A 16,010-nucleotide genomic window follows, 5' to 3' on the forward strand; every position below is an offset into this window, starting at 1 on the left:
GCCGCCCGTGCCGGCGCGCAGGTGCCCGCCCGCCCGTGCCGCGCGCGCAGGTGCCGCCCACGACCGTGCCGCGCGCGCAGGTGCCGCCCACGCCCTGCCGCGCGCGCAGGTGCCGCCCGCCCGTGCCGCGCGCAGGTGCCGCCACGACCGTTCGCGCGCGCTGGTGCCGCGCACGACCGTGTCGCGCGCGCTGGGGCCGCGCACGACCGTTCCACGCGCGCAGGTGCCGCCCACGCCCGTGCCGCGCGCAGGTGCCGCCCCGCCCTTGCCGCGCGCGCAGGTGCCGCCCCCGCCCGTGCCGCGCGCGCATGTGCCGCCCACGCCCGTGCCGCGCACGACCGTGTCGCGCGCGCTGGGCCGCGCACGACCGTGCCGTCCTCGCCCATCCAAGGCCCACATGCGCGCCCAGAATGCCCATGCGCGCCCCCATGCCCGGCCAACACACATAAGAGATGTCAAACCTATCTTCCCGTGCTCCGATTGTTCTGAAATTTTTTCTGGGAGGTAAGCAATGTAAACGAATGATGTCCTAAAAAATTTAGAATTTTTCGCCACCATTTACTATTTTTTTAATTTTTTTCATATTTTAACTAAAAATATTCATAAAATATTATCGGTCGGTTTAAAAATTATGAAACTTGTTTTCTAGACCCATTTGGATGTCCCCAACACAATCCAATCATGTCCCGGACATAATATCAATAGCATCATAGATTTTTCGAGGGTGTGACGTTTCGGAAATTTCATATGCAAGCCTGCCAGACCAAAAAAAGTCCAAAATGTACTATATAGGGGGGCGACCAGTCCACATGGGCGGGGCGGGGGGGTACCCCTATGCGGCGGCGTGGGCGTTTCAAGGACAATGTGGCCATCATGGCCGTACGTTCTTGGGATGTTTACGTCGTCATTCGACCACGTCCTTCCGTCGATCGGGAAGTATGAGCGGGATGTCGAGTTGAAGTACTCGGGTGGGCGGGCCTGGATAATGCTTGCACCTTGTTGTGGGCGTCGTCCGGGCTTGCTTGCTCTTGACAATACGAGATGACTTGCGATTGCTTCGTGGTTGTTGGAAGGGTTTGGTCGAATTACCGAGCCTTTACGTCGGGTGGGTAGCGAGTGCGGGATGTCGAGTTGATGTGCTTGGATGGGCTTGCTTGGATGATGCTTGCACTCTGTTGTGGGCGTCGTTTGGGCTCGCTTGTTCTGGAGGATACGAGATGGTCTTGTGATTGCTTCTTGCTTGATGGAAGGGCTTGGTCGGAATGTCGGTTTATTATCCCCAACGTCGGGTGGGGAGCGAGAGCGGGAAGTCGAGTTGATGTGCTTGGACGGGCTTGCTTGGATGATGCTTGCACTTTGTTGTGGGCGTTGTTTGGGCTTGCTTGTTCTTGAGGATGCGAGATGACTTGCGATTGCTTCTTGCTTGACGGATGTTGCTTTAGTCGGAATGCTGGGCCCTACTTCGGGTGGGGAGTGAGAGCGGGATGTCGAGTTGATGTGCTTGGATGGGCTTGCTTGGATGATGCTTGCACTTTGTTGTGGGCGTCGTTTGGGCTCGCTCGTTCTCGAGGATACGAGATGTCTTTCGATTGCTTCTTGCTTGGTGGAAGGGTTTGGTCGGAATGTCGGTTTTTCCCCAAACGTCGGGTGGGGAGCGAGAGCGGGAAGTCGAGTTGATGTGCTTGGACGGGCTTGCTTGGATGATGCTTGCACTTTGTTGTGGGCGTTGTTTGGGCTTGCTTGTTCTTGAGGATGCGAGATGACTTGCGATTGCTTCTTGCTTGACGGATGTTGCTTTAGTCGGAATGCTGGGCCCCTACGTCGGGTGGGGAGTGAGAGCGGGATGTCGAGTTGATTTGCTTGGATGGGCTTGCTTGGATGATGCTTGCACTTTGTTGTGGGTGTCGTTTGGGGTTGCTTGTTCTCGAGGATACGAGATGTCTTTCGATTGCTTCTTGCTTGGTGGAAGGGTTTGGTCGGAATGTCGGTTTTTCCCCCAACGTTGGGTGGGGAGTGAGAGCGGGAAGTCGAGTGGATGTGCTTGGATGGGGTTGCTTGGATGATGCCTGCACTTTGTTGTGGGTGTCGTTTGGGCTTGCTCGTCCCGCTGCGCACGATGGTTTTTCGGTTGCCTGATGGCTAAACGAACGTGGGTTGAAGAACGAACAAGGAGCGCTGATTTTGAGAGCGCGCGCACGACATCATGTTTCTCGTCATCGCGCACGGCGACGTCGCGACTCCACTTGCTTTGATGCACGGTGGAGGACGCGGGACGGCCTAGCGATGCACGGGATCGCATGCGTACGGCGCGTGAGCGGTGATTCGGTAGTTTGGGTTGGCAGGGTCGTTGCTCGGCATCGAACTGTCGGCGCCTGCTCCTCCTCGTCGATGTGCCCCGAACGAAGTCCTTCGTTGGAGCGGCCGCAATCGATCGGTTCTTGCATCGTTACCAAGCGCGATGGAGCGTCGTGTCCCGTCAGCCCCTTTCTGTCGTCACGCCGCGCGCGGGTGCACGACGAACCCCACAGCCCGCGCGCGCGTTCTGCCTTGGCGCCTTGGTGCGTCGTGGCGGCCCGCGTCGTCGGCGCTCGTCTCTCGGATGCAGTGCATTCGGCTGCATGATATGGTCGGGAGCCCCTCGAACGTGTTGCCTTTGTCCCTTGCTCGAACGAATGACGCTCGCTCCCTGCATTGCTCCCACGTCGTGCGGTGTCGGCACGCATGCGGGGCTGCGACGTCCTGTAGGAATGCTACTGGTTGATCCTGCCAGTAGTCATATGCTTGTCTCAAAGACTAAGCCATGCATGTGTAAGTATGAACTAATTCAGACTGTGAAACTGCGAATGGCTCATTAAATCAGTTATAGTTTGTTTGATGGTATCTGCTACTCGGATAACCGTAGACTCCCCCTTTTTATTCCTCCTAGTAAGTGAGGTTTTAGGAGAAATCATAAAACAAGCTTCATATTAACAGCCAGTTTGAAGGTTTCCTTGTTGGCAAAGACTTGATCCACCTCCCTTTGCTTCATTTGTCGATGATACTCTTCTTTTTATTCCAGCTTCCGATTATATATATTTAGGTCTCCTTTGGGAGGCTACCCCCTCGACAAAAGTCTTTTTGGCAACCAGTCATTGATCGAATTCACAAGAAACTTGAAAGGTGGAAAAGATATAAATCTCTAGAGGCGGAAGACAAACCTTATGCAACTCAGTTCTGGTTAGCCTTCCTACATACTACCTACTTTATTTTCTGTACCTGAAAATGTGGCTGCCTCTTTGTTAAAGTGAGTTTTCGGAGTGAAGGAAAAGGTCTGCAATACTCCTTGAAAGACAGGGGAAGCAGAAGATTGGTGTTCTATATTCTGGTTTGCTTATTAGTATTTTGTTGTTCGGAATTTTGGATTAGGAGGTTTTTCTTTGTTTGATGTTTGTGAATTATATGTAACGTGACTCATTTTCTGAGGTTCACGGTTTGCTTATGTTGTAAGTTGTGTTGAATTGTCAATATAATAGAAACACTACATCAGTGTTCTATCATGATGTCATCCTTGGAATGCAATGGCTGCACACGTTGGGGTAACTGAAGTGGATTGGCGGAAACTCACTTTAACTTTCATACAAATGAAAAGAATGTTGTTATAAGGGGTGACCTGAGTTTGACAAAGACTAGAGTGAGTCTGTAACACATGATGGAGACATGACACCATCTGATTACGGTTTCTTGACAAAATGTCGAGCTATGGAGGGAGGAATGACATTTACCGAACTATATGGAATTGATGATGTTCCTACATTTCAAGAGTTACTACCAGCAGACAATTTTGGCTATCCTAAAAATCCAGCAACAAAGAAGTGGGAAGTGCTTGTTAGTTTGGAAAGGAATACCACCTCATGAGGCTACATGGGAGAATTGTGATGATTTTACACAAAAGCTTCCTCATTTTCCCACCTTGAGAACAAGGTGTCTTTGGAGAGGAGAGTAATGATAGACCACCAATTGCAATACAATATAGCAGAAGAAGACAAGTGGAATTGCACGTGTACAGGTGATGGAATTGGAGGAAGTGGAAACCACCTTAGTGGGGACAACAGTTAGTTTACAGGGGGGAGGTTAAAAGGGAGAGATGGAAGGAAAGATGGGGGTTGGTTAATCAGTTTCTGGAAGTGGAGGGGCTGTATTTTCTGGAGGAGCAGAATTACAGAAGTTGTTCAGTTACTTTAATCTTAGAAAGTGTTTTCCATTATCGTAAACTACTTTTTATGTTTGAATGTTTTATTTTGTACTTGGTTATTGTCTGTAATAGTTTGGTTGCTTAACGAACAAATAAGAACCATTACTTGGTGTTCTATCAGCTTCTCAATCAAGCATTCACATCTCAATAAGGTATCATACATGCAATCAAACAATCACAACATACATACCATTTACTCAAAACGACCTAAAACATGCTCAAAACGTGTCTAAGTTTCACTTGAACTTTCAAAATGACCTAAAACAGCATACGTGTAGGTTCGTAACTCATAACCTACGAAAAAAAGTTCAAAACATTGTGAAAAAAGCACTACAAGACCAAAATGGCAACCAAGTGTGTAAGTGCAACAAACTTAATTCAAACCAACCTAAAACGTGCCTCAAAACGTGTCTAGGTATTACTTGAGTTTTCAAAACGACCTAGGAAATCCTAAGTGTAAGTTCGTAACTCATAATCTACCAAAAGGTTGAAAAAAGCATTTCAAGACAAAAATGAAAACCATTGTGTAAGTGCAACAAACTCAATCTAACCTAAATGAATTCAAAACGTGTGTAAGTATCACTTGAATTTTAAAAACGACCAAGCATGCTTAAGTGTAAGTTTGTAACTCACAACTACAAAAATTTCAAAATGTGTGAAAAAAGTACTTCAAGACCCAACATGTCAATCAAATGTGTTTTAAACTTAGTTTCAACCAACCTAAAACGAGTTCAAAACGTGTCTAAGTTTCACTTGAACTTTCAAAACGACCTAAAACAGCTTACTTGTAGATTCATAACTCATAACTTACGAAAAAAGTTCAAATAGTGTGAAAAAAGCACTACAAGACCCTAAATGGCAACCAAGTGTGTAAGTGCAACAAACTTAGTTTCAAAACCAACCTAAAACGTGCTCAAAACGTGTCTAGGTATTACTTGAGTTTTCAAAACGACCTAGCAAATCCTAAGTGTAAGTTCGTAACTCATAATCTACCAAAAAGGTTGAAAAAAGCATTTCAAGACCAAAAATGACAACCAAGTGCAACAAACTCAATCTAACCTAAAATGCATTCAAAACGTGTGTAAGTATCACTTGAATTTTCAAAACGACCAAGCAATGCTTAAGTGTAAGTTTGTAACTCACAACCTACCAAAATTTCAAAAGTATGAAAAAAGTACTTCAAGACCCAACATGTCAATCAAATGTGTGTAAACTTAGTTTCAAACCAACCTAAAACGAGTTCAAAACGTGTCTAAGTTTCACTTGAACTTTCAAAACGACCTAACAAATATTCAATCAAGTTCATAAAGTCATAACCTAGCAAAAAGTTCAAATTTTTGAAAAAGACACTACGAAACCCAAAATGTCAAGTGTGTAAGTGCAACGACTTAGTTCTATACAAACCTAACAAGTATTGAAAACACGTATAAGTTTTCAAACACCCCCTAACACCGCTTAAGTGTAAGTTTATAACTCATAACTTACCAAAATTTCAAAAAGTGTGAAAAAAAAATCTTTCAAGACTCAAAAATGGCAACCATGGCTGTATGTAACTAACTTAGTTTGTAGCAACTAAAGGGTGTTCAAAAAATGTTTAAGTATCACTCGAACTTTAAAAACGACCTAATAATGCTTTAGTGTTACTTCATAACTCATAACCTACCAAATTCAAAAAATGTAGAAAAAGCACTCCAAAATCCAAAATGCCAACCAAGTGTGTAAGTGCAACAAACTTAGTCTCAACTTTAAAATTAGTGCGAGTTGGGAAATGTATTAACTCAAGCATGATGTAAAAACTTGAAACGACTTAAATATTTATTCACCATCACATAAAAACAGTAATTAAATATAGATAACATGTGTAAATAAAGGGAGAATCACCTTTCTAGCAGTAGCTTTAGAGTAAGACCAAACACCATCCTCCTACTTGTAAATCTGCTCGATTGTCTACTTTGTTCTACACTCGTCATTTCACCGTCTCAGGCCATCCATTGAATTGGCCACCTAGCCTTGGCATACAAGAGTATGTCTCAGCCTGTTAACAAATACCACTAAAAAAGCAAGACGAAGAAAAAAGTTTTCAAAAAATTACCTAACTTTTAGGTCTTCATGTGACCTTTAAGTACTTCTGTCTTCTCCTTCAACTCTTTGACAGATTGCTGAAATTATGTGTTTCTGCAATGTTTACCAGAACATGAAAGATTCATTACGAAAATAAATACCATGAATACAAACCATGAAGAATAGTAAAAACTGACATACAAGAAGAAAAAAGTTCACTTGAAACGACCGAAAACAGTATCACTTGAACAAAATGTGTCTAAGTATCACTTGAACTTTCAAAACGACCTAAAACAGCTTACGTGTAGGTTCGTAACTCATAACCTACGAAAAAAGTTCCAATAGTGTGAAAAAAGCCTACAAGACCCAAAATGGCTACTAAGTGTGTAAGTGTAACAAACTTAGTTCAAACCAACCTAAAACGTGCTCAAAACGTGTCTAGGTATTACTTGAGTTTTCAAAACGACCTAGCAAATCCTAAATATAGGTTCGTAACTCATAATCTACCAAAAAGGTTGAAAAAGCATTTCAAGACCAAAAATGACAACCAAGTGCAACAAACTCAATCTGACGCTAAAATGTATTCAAAACATGTTGAGCCAACAAAGATATACACCAGCAAACTTTTGAACATAGGACCCTCCTAAACTACTCACTTTTTGAACATAGGACTTCCTCAACTATCTACTCACTTCTGAACATACAACCTTGATAGAAACTTATGTACTGTTTCTATTATATTGATATTTGAGACTTAAAGTTGCAATAGAAAGAAAATTACAGAGAATTACAAACAACAAGCAAAGAAACCCTCCTAATCCAAAACAGAAATAAACACAATTCAAAATACTACAATTAAAACCAGAACAATTCTGGCAGGCCCTTCCTTTTACTAAAAACTGCCTGCCCTTTCCCATCTCCTCTCATCCATTTAACTTCCTGTTTTAGATAACTGTCATCCTTTTGAATAAGTAACTGTGTTGATTACTAAGCGCCTTACTTTCCTTTCTTCTATTATAAGTAAAATAACAATGGTGGTCTAACAGACCTCCTAAACTATCACTAAGAGATATGTGCTATCAATTAGAACACTTTAAGATGATATTATCAATTAGAAAACCAAGCATAAAGCAACATAAGGGAAAATAACAAACAAGGGCACCACAGTGGTTCAGAAACCAATCAATATTTTCATTTGTCAGTTTTATAATAATTTCCCAAGGGAAAATCCTCATAACAAGCCTCGTTTTCCCCTACTATGGAACGGGGAGGATTCCTCCTCTTTTCAAAGCCTCGTCAAACTCAATGCTAAGTTTGACTGCTCCATTCGGAGTGACAAGCCTTGTTTTCCCCTAATGTGGATCGGGGGGATTCCTCCTCTTTTCAAAGCCCTCATCAAACTCGATGCTAAGTTTAGAACGCTAAGAGTAGGTGGTTTGGTTTTGGTTAGGCCAAAAGTAAAGTTTTTCTGCTAAAGCTCTGATAGTTAGGGAACTCAACACATTCTACTTGACCGAACCAAGTTGGCTCTTTGCTTTTTTGGGATTTTTCTAATGTATATTGCATGTGTTGTTTGTTTTTTTATAGCTCTTGATTGTCTAACCTTTTTACGTTTTGCATTTGCAAGTCTCTCTTTTGTTTCTTTGGTATGCAATGTGGTAAAAGGTCTTGCTAGAACCGGTGGGCTAACCTTTCTATGGTTCTAAACTTAGTTTCTAAGTTTGACTGCTCCCTTCGGAGTGACAACAAGCCTCGTTTTCCCCCTACTATGGAACGGGGAGGATTCCTCCTCTTTTCAAAGCCCTCGTCAAACTCAATGCTAAGTTTGACTGCTCCTTCGGACTGACAACAAGCCTTGTTTTCCCCCTAATGTGGATCGGGGAGGATTCCTCTCTTTTCAAAGCCCTCATCAAACTCGATGCTAAGTTTAGAACGCTAAGAGTAGGTGGTTTGGTTTTGGTTAGGCCAAAAGTAAAGTTTTCTGCTAAAAGCTCTGATAGTTAGGGAACTCAACACATTCTACTTGACCGAACCAAGTTGGCTCTTTGCTTTTTTATGGGATTTTTCTAATGTATATTGATGTGTTGTTTGTTTTTTTAGCTCTTGATTGTCTAACCTTTTTACGTTTTGCATTTGCAAGTCTCTCTTTGTTTCTTTGGTATGCAATGTGGTAACAAGGTCTTCCTAGAACCGGTGGGCTAACTTTCTATGGTTCTACATTTAGTTACTAATTAAGTTTGATTGCTCCCTTTCGAAGTGACAATAAGTTTTGTTAATGTCGACCCTTTTCTAAAGGGATTTAGTTCACTGTGGCTAGACAAGAGGCTTCTAACTCATGTTTGACAAGATAAACTTGTTAAAACCATCCCAGTTTCTAAAGAGTGCCTCCTATCCTTTGTTACTCTATCTAGGCTAGGTTTGGACTAAGTGCGTCATAGGTAAGTCACGACAAAGCAACAAAGGAAGACAAAGCTAGAAAAGTATCCATGCACTTATTTTATACATGCAATCAAGCATTCACAACACACATACCATTTTCTCAATCATGCATTCACATCTCAATAAGAAATAGCTAAAAGGAGCTTAAAACAAAAAAGACAGCAGCTTATGCTCAAATTTCAGCACATATACTCATCAAAATTCAGAATTTCACATCATAAACCCGAGCTCAGTGCTCAAGGGTTGCCAATCATGCTTTTTATGCAAGATCTAATTAAGCTAAGAAGGTATATAATGCTCATTATTGTATGGAAAGAATTCTGAAATTTTTAAATTTGGGCAAAATTTGAACCCCAAGTTTACACTAAACATGCAAGCTAAGCAAGCTATTACCCACACCCACTCAAAAAATTGCTTTTTCTGTCCTAAAAGCTTTTGAAAATCAAAGTAAATGGAGAAAAATAACGGGGGAACTTTGGACTCCCCTGGAAGGATCGACATCCTTGACTTTGGTTTGAAGCTTGCATGGATAAACCTTTTCATTCATTTTTCATTGATTATTCATCCTTGTTCCTGAAAATCAAAGGAAATTCTCTCAATTTTATATATTACTAAAATTAGGATACATATAAGTCTTAACTAGTCTAATAGCCCCTCCATTCATCTTCCCCTACACTGGCTACGGTATCAAAATTTTCAATTAAGTAATACGTCTACTAACGAACTTGAAAACAAAACACATCACACTAAAAACACAAACATCACTTTAACCCAACAGAAGCAACTCTTTTTACCCTTGCACTCACTATCACATTACTATCATGTTTGTCAACTGTCAAACTAACTCTTTTAAGTTATTTAGTGTGACTACAAAGTTATGAACACCACAATCTTAATTAAAACCTTTTAATAAATAAATGCCAAGTTTACTACTCAACAATGGCAAGGAATTCAAAAAACATGACAGCTATCCTAATTGGTTGAAAATGAGAAAAAGAAAGTTAGCCAGACAACCTGTTTGGACTACAAAGCAGCAGATACGATTCCTCAAATTTGACCATTCACTCTCCATACTCTACAAGTCTTCAAGCACATTGTTGCCTTCTTTCAGATAGATGAGCAACATCATTCCGATCTTAACAGTCAGAAGAGCAAATCAAATCAATCCTAGCATATTCACAAATCACAACTAAAAAGTACAAACATTACAAAATAAAACATGCAGCGATATCAACAAGCATTCTGATAAATAATTAGCCAACTAATTGACATTACAAAATAATAAAGAAAAAAATCATTGGAAAGATCACTGCTTAAATGAAATTTGAAATATCTCCCAATAGTTTTGATCGGTTACCCGAGTTGTGAGAGTGGTCGGTTGATATTGCGTGCTTCCTTCAAGCGCTCCCCAGCTGCACCTGTTAGCTTCTGCCTCCGGAACCAGCTACTTAAACCATCTGCCAGTCTCTGCATAATAAAATGATTATGAGCCTAAATTTTACAAGTACCAGTCCGTTGAATATAGAAACGTGATACTCATGCTTTTCCATCCTAAACAACAGAACTATCTGCACTTCGATTTACAAATTCATTGCCTTTTTCCGACAGTGCCACAACTGTTAGTTGTTACAGGTATACTTCTTTTATTTATTTATTTATTTATACTAAATTCATAATACCATATTCCAGATATTAGCAACATTATTTTAGCATTACCTTGGATCGGGATTCAGCAACACAGGTAAAAGCAGTATGTGATAGCGAACTCTCAGGAACGGTCGGGTTAGAAGAGGGAGGCCTAGGTGGAAGCGGGCTCTTCAGGATTTGGAATCGAAAACCGATCTGACGGTGGAGAATTTTCTTTGGAAGACTTGGGTTTCCGAGGGGGTCTGCGGCCCTTGATTTCGGCACCGTTAAGGCTAGAAGAAGAAGAAAGTGGTGGATCGACGAGATGGGTATGTCGCAAGATAGAGTTTCTTGGCTGCTTCACGTTAGAGAGGAAGAGCGAAATTTTGGAGGTATAGGAAGAGCGAAACGGAATTTGAGAGATAGGAAATCGCAGGGTTTGAGGAAGACGAAGAAGAGAAGGGGAGATGAGAGGCAGAGTAAACCGATCGAGAAGAAAAAGGGGAAAGAAATTTGAAATAAAAGAGACCGTTGAGGTTGAAGAAGAGGGAAAGAAAATTGACCGTGGAGGAGAGTTATTTAATTTTTGGATTAAATATTTTCTATGAAAATTAAAAAAGAAAAAGTTAAAAGGCAAATATTTTCTACTTTTTTTTATTATTTATTCTATGAAAATTCAATAATAAAAAAGCATCTATATTTGCTTTTGGTATGGTTCACATTTTTATTTATTTGACAAAAATCTAACTAAATTATCATTCATTTTGACCTAATATTGCAAATATAAATTTATATTTTGCATCTTAACTACTCTTTGGCATTTATAATATCATTGTTCCACACCTCAATTTTTTTATTGTTGTCAAAAATAAACCTAATCCAAAATGAATTAGCAAATTAGGGAATAAATGTAATCATTGTTTTTGGGAGTTTGAGTTCGACCGTGATTATTGTTGAATAATTTTATTTGGGATAAGTTTTCACTTAGACATGGACATTTTGCTATTTTAGCAATTTAAATTTAAAATTTTCTTTTATCAAAAGTAAACCTCTTGTTTTAATGTTTTTCTGGTCATCCCTTTTAAATACAACTAATGACAAATGAATATAACAATTAAGAAATTCGTAGATATATAACAACATTTTAAACTAATTGCTGCAGTTATTTTAAATCACATATGTCATTCGCTTATAAGCATAAGAGTCTATTAACGATATAAATCTATCACAAATATATTTTGCTACATTTACAATTTTTAAAAGATATTGTTATATACTTAATTATTATTCATAAAATTGCTAATCCATTATACTTACCCTAAGTTAAATGAATAATGTCAAAAGTAAGTTTACTACGAAGGTAATTTGTGTGACCCTTTTATCCTAACGTAGGAAGTTTGTTCCACTCCATACCATTATTGAACTAAGAAGATTAAGTGTGTATTAGTATGTTTAAACAAGTATAATTATAGCAAATTCTATGAGTGATATATTTATATTAGCAATACAATATGTGTTACATATGCAAATATTTTGTATCTAATCGTTGTATTTGCAATTAACTCCATTAAATATACAAATATAAACATAACTCTTTAACCTGAGTTTAGCTAGGATCACAAACTACAAAAAGAAAGTATGGAATATATTTAATTTGTTTTTTTTTTCTTTGAAGAAAATTTGGTGTGTAGCACATTATATATTTTTCTTTCCTTTAAAAAACAGTATTGATCTTATAATATACGGCCTTGCACAATGTATTCACCATAAAGATCATATAATTGTAGAGATGTATAGAAGGTCTGATAAACAACATAAACGAAAAGTTCTAATCCTTGAAATTGTAAACATTACCCATATCCTACAATAAAAGTCACATCAACTTGATATTTGTTGAAATTTAACAAAAATGAAAAGAAAGCAACGATAAACCAATGACGATGGAAGAAGATACAGTTTTCAAACACAACCAGCTATCCAAATTATTCATAATATGGTATTAGAAAATATATTGCAATTTGTAACCTCATAAGTTTATAAACAGAGTAAAAATTAAAGGAAATTTTTTTATCAAGCTTATATTAGGACTTTATACTACTTATATGTAATTCTTAAGTTTTCTTCTTTTAGCTATAAAAGACACAAATTAAGAAAAAAAAGACTTGATTGTCCATGTAAAGTTATGCCCCAACTTTTTTCTTCTAACTTAAGAAAAGGAACACCAACAAATATCTATCCCCATAAACTAAAAAGCATAGGAAAATGATAGTATAAAGTAAAATCAACTTTTTCTGTTATCTTTTTCCTTCATTCATTTACTTCTAATTGAAAATAAATCAAAAGTCTAAAACCGATCAAATTATTGAAAACGAAAAAACAAGAAACATAACAGTGTGGAGAGGTAGTTATTATCAAGTATTTGATTTTGTTTAATAGATTCCAGTTGTGACAACCACAACAATTGTATGCATGAAGTTCATCATTCAAACAGATTCTGACAACAAATTTCAACACATCTGCAAGGCGAAAGAAGATAGGAATTAGGATAACAAGGTAATTAGAACACTGAAATAAATTTTAAAAATAATTTTATTGCCGATTGCTACTATAAGCATAATTATCTGCTTGTATAGTTGTCTTGCATGATCTGACAAATACATTATGGTATTTGATATTCCATTCAGGTTGTATCTTGCATGTTACCAACAAAATCATGTGCTTAGTGATAAATTACTCTTAGACTGAGAAATACTCGAAAAAAATCAAGAGTAACAACTCTTAGTTTCCCAGAAAAATTGAAACAAAATCATGACAAACCAACAACAAGAACTTCATAAACTTGTCTGATGAAAGCAACTCAAGAACAGTCTCAATGCAGATCATACATGAGTTCTTTGCTAAATATTTCCAAAGGCTAAAAAGAGTTAAGGAAAAAAAGAAAAACAATAATTACCTGTAATTTTCGTTGGTTCATGATCTTCTCTTGTCATTCCCTCACTTTAATCTCATAACTGAAAAGGAAAAGAGGAGGGAGGGGTGATTAAACTCATGCATGTACATAATGTCGAAACCAGCAAAATTACCACCCTATTAACTATGAAAGTCTGGTTGTGGTCGAAGTAGGGTGAAAGTCAGTGTAGATTAGATAGATGTCACCGTGAAGCTCACTGTCGGTTGGGGGAGAACATAAAAATTGACTTTTTTTCTTTTATAACAGGCTGACTGACCTACAGGCTGGGGTGAACTGGCTGGCAAGGAGGAAGTGACATGCTACCACTAGGTTGTGTTAGGTGTGAACAATGGACAATGGTGGCTAGAAGTGAGGGAAGGGCTTTGTCAAAGGGTCGTGCAGGGCTGAACTCCAACTGTCCAATATTAGTTTGTTCGCTTACTTTCTTTGTTTCACCCATATCAATGTCTGCAAAAATTCCCACAAATATAGAAAAATGGAAATAAAGATCCTTAAGTTTTTTGAGAAAAATCATAAATATAGCCACAAAATTTCTCCAATTATTTGTTACTTAAAAAAGTATAGAAATTGTCAACCAAGCTCAACTAACGCTGTATGTATGTACTTAGAACCAAGAGGTCTCGGGTTTAAATCCCTCTACCCCGAATTTGTACTCATAAAAAGAAAAATATAGAAATTGTATGAATGAGGTGCACATTCACGTAATTTATACGATGATGTGAGAAATGCTATGATTGTAATGGATGCTCATAGTTTGGCTGTAGCAATAGAAAAGCCCGAATCTTATTCTCAAGTTGAGTCCTTTCTTCAGTGCAAAAAATGTGGTTTCCTGTCGGCTTGGGGAAAGATCAATTGCTGTCTCCACCTTGTTGACATTTCGCCCTGCATAATTATTGACAACGAGAAATAAATAGAAAGGTTATTCTACCTTTTTTTGGTTTTATGAGAACAAATTCAGAGAGCTAATTGCAAGCAATATTTGAAGTAAAGTTACACCTCCTGCGCCCCCAGATCTTGCAGTAGTCAGTTCAATGTCCTTCGGATCAATCACTACTTCAACTTCATCTGCCTAGATGCAATAATAACATAAGCTCAACAAATCAAGATAAACATAGCTGATCAAGATGCAAATGCAACGGAGAACAAAGTCAAATAAGAGAAATTATCATATCCAAATTGTTAACACTCCTACAGAGAAACAGTACGAACACTATGAATATCAACTATATATATAAGGATAACTGTATAGTAATGCACTTGGATTTTCATGTTAAGGCACTGGTGTGATATGACAGAACATTTTAATCGGCCACTCCACATTAATCCATCATCTAGGTATTTTTAACAGAGAGATAGCTTTTCACATTATAATTGTTAATGGCAAAAATGGAGCACAATAGCATATCAGGGACCTATAAAGGAAATGGGGAAAGAATTAACATTAGACAACTGTCCAGGACAAACTTAGCAAATTCAGGTAATATTCTACCACACATTAGTCTGATTAACGCATGCAATTCTTATTTGACAAGTATCAGACAGTTCTTATTTCACAATTTATAGTGAACTTATGGAATAGTTTACCTCTAGCATGATGACTACTGTAGTCGTAGAAGTATGCATACGGCCTGTGTTTCTGTTTGAGGAACACGTTGAACTCAATGAAAACCAGACTCTTATTTCGATTTACTGTAGACACGTTATCCTTTGATTTCTGTCACATAAGTTTCGTGTCCCCCCTTTTCAGCCAGAAAAGTAAACAACGAAAATTCTTCAATATATATACAGAAAGCACTAGGATATTGACTTCTGGGATGTCTGGAGGCACATACCTTAGAACTTGAAACAGGGAAAAACTTCCATGAATTCCGCTCACTGTATTTCTGGTACATACGGACATGTTATATAATTGGAAAAAATGAGTTAGAGAAGAAGAAACGACAATGTAGAAAAATGTATTTGAGAAAAGAAGGGGGTAAAATCAAAGCAGGATAGGAACGGAAGAGACATCAGAGTTTGGACTATGTAACTTGTAAGTTTTACAAAGCCTAACTATCCTATTCACTGTTCAATTTTCTATACACTTATAAGGCCTAAATTGTTGGTAAGAAAAGATTGGAGCATAGGTCACCTCTAATGGATTGATGAGAAAATTCAAAATTTAACATCTTAGTCGTATCTTTTGAATAAAAATAAAAATAAAGCCCATCTTAGTTGTAATTATGTAAAAAAAAAAAAAGACAATTAATGTGATTATTCATGAATTGATTTGGGTGGGCTATTTCAAGATAAAAGTACCAAACAAAAGACTAGAATGGGTTATTTAGTTATGTAATCACAACTGCCATTTCTCCTCCATAAGAAAAACAAACAATTTCTCTAAATTTCATCTATATATATATGTATTTATCAAATGAATCATATCAATAAGGACGGGAAACAACAAAGAAAAATTAAAATGGCCAAGTGTGTTGAAATCCACAATTTTGTTCAAGTGTGTTGAAATCTGCAGGCACTACAAATCTAAAAGGCTTGGCTGTATACACCTTAAACCTTGCTCATACAAATGCTGAAAAATCTTTGACTCTAGCCAACTCACTGGCAAAAACCGCCACCAATCCTCAACTTAAGCAACGATATTCGTCTTGTGCTGAGAGCTATGATGAAGCTATTGTGACATTG

At 38.6% G+C, this 16,010-nt stretch overlaps 4 long non-coding RNA genes across 4 annotated transcripts; 1 reads left to right on the plus strand and 3 right to left on the minus strand.

Annotated features, from left to right (window-relative positions):
• Window positions 1-2,125: 2,125 nt before the first annotated feature.
• Window positions 2,126-9,885, plus strand: LOC116406326. The gene is made up of 3 exons (XR_004219354.1): window positions 2,126-2,475; window positions 3,975-3,978; window positions 9,875-9,885. It is a non-coding gene; the product is annotated as an uncharacterized LOC116406326 (long non-coding RNA).
• LOC116406325 lies at window positions 9,838-10,913 on the minus strand. Its single transcript, XR_004219353.1, has 3 exons — window positions 10,448-10,913; window positions 10,089-10,198; window positions 9,838-9,866 (listed from the first exon to the last, which is right to left on the minus strand). It is a non-coding gene; the product is annotated as an uncharacterized LOC116406325 (long non-coding RNA).
• A 1,816-nt stretch (window positions 10,914-12,729) lies between these two features.
• LOC116406327 lies at window positions 12,730-13,496 on the minus strand. The gene is made up of 2 exons (XR_004219355.1): window positions 13,311-13,496; window positions 12,730-12,873 (listed from the first exon to the last, which is right to left on the minus strand). It is a non-coding gene; the product is annotated as an uncharacterized LOC116406327 (long non-coding RNA).
• Window positions 13,497-14,089: 593 nt separating this feature from the next.
• Window positions 14,090-14,952, minus strand: LOC116406321. Its single transcript, XR_004219351.1, has 3 exons — window positions 14,913-14,952; window positions 14,325-14,397; window positions 14,090-14,210 (listed from the first exon to the last, which is right to left on the minus strand). It is a non-coding gene; the product is annotated as an uncharacterized LOC116406321 (long non-coding RNA).
• Between the last annotated feature and the right edge of the window lie 1,058 nt (window positions 14,953-16,010).

Source organism: Cucumis sativus, unplaced genomic scaffold (genome assembly GCF_000004075.3).
Source record: "Cucumis sativus cultivar 9930 unplaced genomic scaffold, Cucumber_9930_V3 scaffold87, whole genome shotgun sequence".
NCBI lineage: Eukaryota > Viridiplantae > Streptophyta > Magnoliopsida > Cucurbitales > Cucurbitaceae > Cucumis > Cucumis sativus.